Here is a 6,296-nt window from a genome sequence, read left to right on the forward strand (position 1 = left end):
GATCATTTGCATAGAGAAATTTGGCAATTTATATGCCGAAGTATGGCTGCTTCTCAGGCTGCTTAATAAGGACAATGGATTTGAATAACGACTGGCTGCAATTCTGCTATCGCCGCATTTCCCAGAAAAAATCTCACTAATATAATTTAGTTAATGAATTTTAGCTAATTAGTCATGCAGCACTTGCATTCGCTGTCCTACAGGATGTCTGTCTGGCCGTATAAACCACCTGCTGAAACGGCATCTACAATTGCTCCACTATTTTTTTTAGTAAAATTTTGTAACGAATAAAAAAAAACGGCATATCTAGTCTCTTTTCTAATCCAGCCTACATTTTATTTTTGTAAAGCCCTTCTGATATGCAACGACAAAGCAGTCAGTGTCTATGCAAGTGCCAGGCAATAACAAAAGAGCCAGCGAACCCAATGTGATATCCACTTCCTGAACAAAGTGTTTTGTCTTGATGTGCCTTAACTTGATATACCTTAATTATTTTTAACTACTACTATTTGTACAAATGACAGTAAGGTTTGTGCATTTCGTGACATGCCTGTAGCCTATTGATATACATGAAGCAGGTAATATTGTGTTATTTCCTAGTGTAGGATTATATATATCTAGTCAGTATATCTAGTCTCGTTTCTAGTCTAGCCTATACAGCATTTAATTTTTGTAAAGCCCTTCTGATATGAGTAGTAGAGCGGGAAAGAGACTTGTAACCGAAGATACTGGTGACCATCGGTCCCCACCGCTCTAGATAGGAAGGTATTTGGAGCAAGATCGTTCGCGCCAAGGAGGAGCACGCACCAAGACCGCCCCCGCGCGTTTCGCGGCCGCGCGTCGCGTAGAGAGGGGTTTCCTTCTCGCGTTTGAACATGCATGAACATGCAAAGTACATCTTATTCCCTTTCCACATCTTTTAATACATCCACGAGCGGGGAGTTTGAATCGTCATTTAACATAGCATACTTTCCTCCTGAAGACATGCAAGCAATAGACATACACATTTGTACAAGTGAAAAATATTTTATTAATGTCAATTAAAGCCAATGATGCTTAGTAATGCCAATTAAAGCCAATGGTGCTGGGAATTGTCAATTGTGTTGCCAATCTGCGTGATGGAGAAAACCCAAGCGGAAAAACCTTCACACCTGAAACAGAAGAAACATACAAGACAGTACACATTTTCTACAACAGAAAATATTTTTATTACATATTTAGTAAATCAATTAATGATTGCAATAAACGTTCTTGAATAATGCCCCTAATGGCGTCCGGATCTGAAAGATAATATAAAATCAGCATTCGCAAAATTGCTTACCCAACCAGATGACTCACTGCAACAGTAGCAGCAATGATCTGAAAGAGAACCTAATATTAAGAACAACATCCACATTTTCATTCACTTATACATACGCTGCATAGGAGGGCCAGGGTAATCTGAAAAAACAAACAAACAAACAAATACAACAACTATGAATATCATCTACATAAAATGATATGCCACTTGAACTCTATATCCTGAAAGAGAATGTTCACTAATACATACACTGCATAGGGTGGCCAGGGTAGTCTGAAAACAAATACAACTATGAATATCATGATCTACATAAAATGATATGCCATTGGAACACTATATCCTGAAAGAGAACATTCACTTATACATACACTGCATAGGGGGGCCAGGGTAATCTGAAAACAAATACAACAACTATTAATATCGGCTACATAAAAACCATATGCCACAGGAACTCCTGAAAGAGAACATTCACTTATATATACGATGCATAGGGGGGCCAGGGTAACCTGAAAACAAATACAACAACTATTAATATCGGCTACATAAAAACCATATGCCACAGGAACTCTATATCCTGAAAGAGAACATTCACTTATATATACGATGCATAGGGGGGCCAGGGTAACCTGAAAACAAATACAACAACTATTAATATCGGCTACATAAAAACCATATGCCACAGGAACTCTATATCCTGAAAGAGAACATTCACTTATATATATGATGCATAGGGGGGCCAGGGTAACCTGAAAACAAATACAACAACTATTAATATCGGCTACATAAAAATGATATGCCACTGGAACTCTATATCCTGAAAGAGAACATTCACTTATACATACGATGCATAGGGGGGCCGGGGTAATCTGAAAAAAAAAAAAAAACAAAAACAAACAAACAAAAAAAAACAAAAAAAAACAAATACAACAACTATTAATATCATCTACATAAAATGATATGTCATTGGAACACTATATCCTGAAAGAGAATGTTCACTAATACATACACTGCATAGGGGGGCCAGGGTAGTCTGAAAACAAAGACAACAACTATTAATATCAAGCATGGTAACGAGAGCTATAACTATACTCACTGTCAGGTGGTGGTATCCAGTGAGTATCTAAATAGATATTTGCAATTAGGATCAAGCATGGTAACGAGATCTATAACTATACTCACTGTCTGGTGGTGGAACCCTGTGATCGTCTAAAAGATATTTGCAATTAAGATCAAACATGGAAACGGGATCTATAACTATACTCACTTTCTGGTGGTGGTACCCTGTGATTATCTAAAAAGATATTTGCTATTAAGATCAACTAATCAAAGTCATATGCTGGTACATACTTTCATTCACTACCACAAAAACTGATTCATCTGAAATGAAACTCATATATTAACATGAAATCTATGAAATGTCGCTAATACATACAGCTTGGTGGTGGCGACTCAGGCGCTGAAAAGAATGGAACTTTAGATACTTCTCGCTTTCCATATTCACCATTTCCTTACCATCTTCGAAGTAAAACACAGGGCTCGATGTGAATACTGAGAAAGATAATATTCTTAAGAAAATGAACTTGATGAGAAAAAACACCAAAACTCACCACTATCATCATCATCTTCAAAACTCGAGAAGACTGAGAAAGACAACTTTCATAAGAAACCTAACTTTAAGGTAAAAACCATCAAAACTTACCACCATCTTGGCCATGTTGCTTCGAAGTGATGCTCTAGGAACCAAATCTTCGTTTTTTAAAGCTGACGCATCCTCATTATCATATCACATCCTCTCCTACTTTGTATACTGGACTTTTAGCAACAAGATGGTGGGCTCGAGAAATCCACATGTAGCAAAAAGTCTTTGTAGTAAACGACCAATTGCAAACTAAGGAAAAACGCAACCAATAGGGAAAGTATGCACATCCTCTCCATCGGATTCCTTTTCAACATCCCCCTCACAGTCGACGATGGAAGCGCAGAAGTGCTACGCAGTCTCCAAGGACGATTGTATGTATAGAAAGTTTTCCCGTTTTTCCCTCTCTAAAAAATGTGATTCTTTGTTAAGATTCTGATTGTCTCCTGACGGGGATCTTCCTCTTGTGAAGACATTGAAGCCACCACCAAGAACTTTCTTTATACAATATGATGAGCATCTGCGACGCTGTCATTGTGGTGGATTGTGGTCATCAAATCCATCTCATTGGCTAGACAATAACATCCGACCTTATCTCGGTTGCCATCCAAGCTCGGATCAACCATGAAGCCCAGCGAACGATTTGCTTTGACGGTACAATGGCTGACGTACAAGGATTTGATGAAATTAAACTCCTATCTGAACTGCAACGGGCCAGAGGCTGATTTTCGTCTCATTATGCAAATTCTCCCGTTTCCGATGCGGACGAAACGAGGAAAGATTAGTCGGAGGCTCCAACGCTTCGTCGCCATCAAGTGTGACTTATTGCGACGGTATCGTCAGGGTGACAATATCTCTCCAACCATACTTAATATGGACTCAAGCGACCAATAATTCGAAACTTTTACATCCAACACTCGGAATACATCGTGCGTCGCAAGAAAGATGGTTGTCGCAAGGTGTCGAGTCTGGAGGACTATCTTAAAGAGGTCTGTACATTGAAGAAATAAAATGAGACATTTTTCTTTAAATGAGGTATTCCTCTTCAATCATTTTATATTATCTTGAGGTCATTGTGTACAAGGTTATTGTCAAATAAGGACACAATGCTCTTGAGTTGGTAATTCTTACAAAGGCGGGTAGCAAAGAAACAAACAAAAAGTCCACAGTGTGAGCTGTAAATGCTTTGAATGCATTTCTCGCAATACTGATCAACAGGTAGATCTAGCAGCTCTTCTTCAATCGGTGGTACACCAAAGCTGTCCACATAGATGTACTTGTCATTCCTGTCTCTCATGTACAATAGCCAGTGCTCTCCGGGACCGTCGTGTGGGTGTGTATTGATAACTATAAACCCTTCTGTCGTTAAACTTGGTACCATATCAATTGCGAAGGTCCCGCGATACGTATTCAAAGTTTCATGGTTCAGAGAAAACAATAATTCCAGATCAAACACATTCATGCTTAGTCCACTCGAACAACAAGATCACCATCGACTGATAAAATCTTGGGTACTTCACTAATAAGTATAACCGACACTGCGCAAGGTAATGGCTTAGCAAACTTCATTTCAATCCTGCAATTGTCCTTCCGCAATGGATTAAAGTAGGAACCAAAACTTTCGTCAGCACTCAAGTTCCAACGCATGATAAATGATTTTTTTTTATATTTTTCATAACTTAACTCAACATGTTTTTCATTCAGTTGATACAAGAATTCATAGTAGCTTGCTCTACCCAGATCATTTTCCCAGTCATAGGATAGTTGCTTCCTGTGTCCATCAACTGATAGTGTTACAGAACTAATATTAAAATGCTCCAAACAAAAGGGGCTCGACTTGTAATCACCCTGATAAGCCTCGGTGCTTACTACATACAGTAAGTTGATCAGGAATTCTATCAGGGAATAAGTTTTCAAAGATTGCATCATGAAGGCCCGGCGAAAGCGAGCGGACTTTGCTTTCTAGTCCACGCATGATGTAACATGCCGGGGATGATCTAAGGGCTTTCTGGTGTGCAATAAAACTTGAGTTGCTAACTTTGACTTTGCGTGCTACAAGTGCCGCGCTGTGGATTTTCAATTGATGCTTATGAGCTTCATTGGTGCCAGTTAGCAATCTAAAGCTATCCGAATTATGTAGAGCAGTCACTCGAACCCCCACACCAGGTAACAAAAGCCTTCCTTGGTTTGTGAGGTCGGTGTTAACTTTCATGACAATTTCAAATAGTTTCCCCCCACTTGTCCTAGCTATGCGCAACTTTGCATCCCGAGCGACTGGATCATTTGCTGCATGCTCTCCTGTGTCATATGTATACATTGCTCAATCATCTAAAGTCTTCTGCAGATGAGTATTCGTATGAAGTAGGGTATCAATCATACATCGATAGGAGTTCAAACAGTTGTTGCTTGCAAGACGTTGATTCAAGTGAATGGTTACATATTTAAATAATGCGGCACCCAAGTTGTTGACTGGGAATACAATGTCCTCAGTGACACCGTCTGCTCTTCGGGTAATTGGTTCACTCCCGTCCGATCTCAATATCTGCATAGTTATATTAAAATACAGAGATGATAAATCGAGATACAAGTCTGAGAGATTTGTTATGTTCCATTCGATCGTCGATTCTCCTCCGCTGATTGTAGAAACAGGATAATAAACTTGCGCCTCGCATGATTCTATTGAAACTTGGGTAGGAGGTATGTTGAATAACCCACACTCCCCCTTCAAAGCCAGCTGGGACTGTGCGTGTACAACATTGACCTGCGACATCTTTGCAAATGAAAGGATACAATGCTTTCCTCAGAGCTTTATTTGTTAGCATCTTACCTGAGCAAAAAGACTCTTTTTTTCTTCCAACCCCCTTACCTCCCTACCTGGGATCCACCTGTTTTTCGGAATGCGATGGCCGATTCGAAGCATTGTCCGCCACACTTTCTACAAGTGAAATGCGAACCATTGTTCGACTTCTAACCAGCTTGGATGCTGATGCACACTTTTAACCCCCCGCTGACCCGCTGTTGTCAGAATGCGATCCCGTTCACGATTGGAATCATTGTCCTCCAGTCCCCTTACCATTTGACATTGTCCTCAGGCAAGCATGGTCCGTTTTTGCTAACCACCAGCCGTTCCACTCCTCTAACCCCCCGCTGACCAGCTGTTTTCAGAATGCGAACCCGCTTCGAAGCATTGCCCGCCACACTTTCTACATGTGAAAGGGGGCGACCCATTGTCCCGACTTCTAACCCCCCTTGGGCGCCATTTTCGGAGTGCGACCCTTTTCCATAGAAAAACCTTTTTCTTTATAAAGAAGAAACATCAAAATGTGAAAAAAAAGTGTCTTCTTTATTTCATGGTTACAG

The 6,296-nt window shown here is 40.1% G+C and overlaps 1 long non-coding RNA gene across 1 annotated transcript; it reads right to left on the reverse strand.

Moving 5' to 3' along the window:
• Positions 1-1,012: 1,012 nt before the first annotated feature.
• LOC135392785 (uncharacterized) lies at positions 1,013-3,009 on the reverse strand. The gene is made up of 12 exons (XR_010422221.1): positions 2,908-3,009; positions 2,813-2,848; positions 2,733-2,756; positions 2,648-2,677; positions 2,565-2,591; positions 2,480-2,506; positions 2,394-2,420; positions 1,669-2,330; positions 1,550-1,573; positions 1,417-1,440; positions 1,322-1,359; positions 1,013-1,151 (listed from the first exon to the last, which is right to left on the reverse strand). It is a non-coding gene; the product is annotated as an uncharacterized LOC135392785 (long non-coding RNA).
• Positions 3,010-6,296: the final 3,287 nt, after the last annotated feature.

This window comes from Ornithodoros turicata, chromosome 4, assembly GCF_037126465.1.
Source record: "Ornithodoros turicata isolate Travis chromosome 4, ASM3712646v1, whole genome shotgun sequence".
NCBI lineage: Eukaryota > Metazoa > Arthropoda > Arachnida > Ixodida > Argasidae > Ornithodoros > Ornithodoros turicata.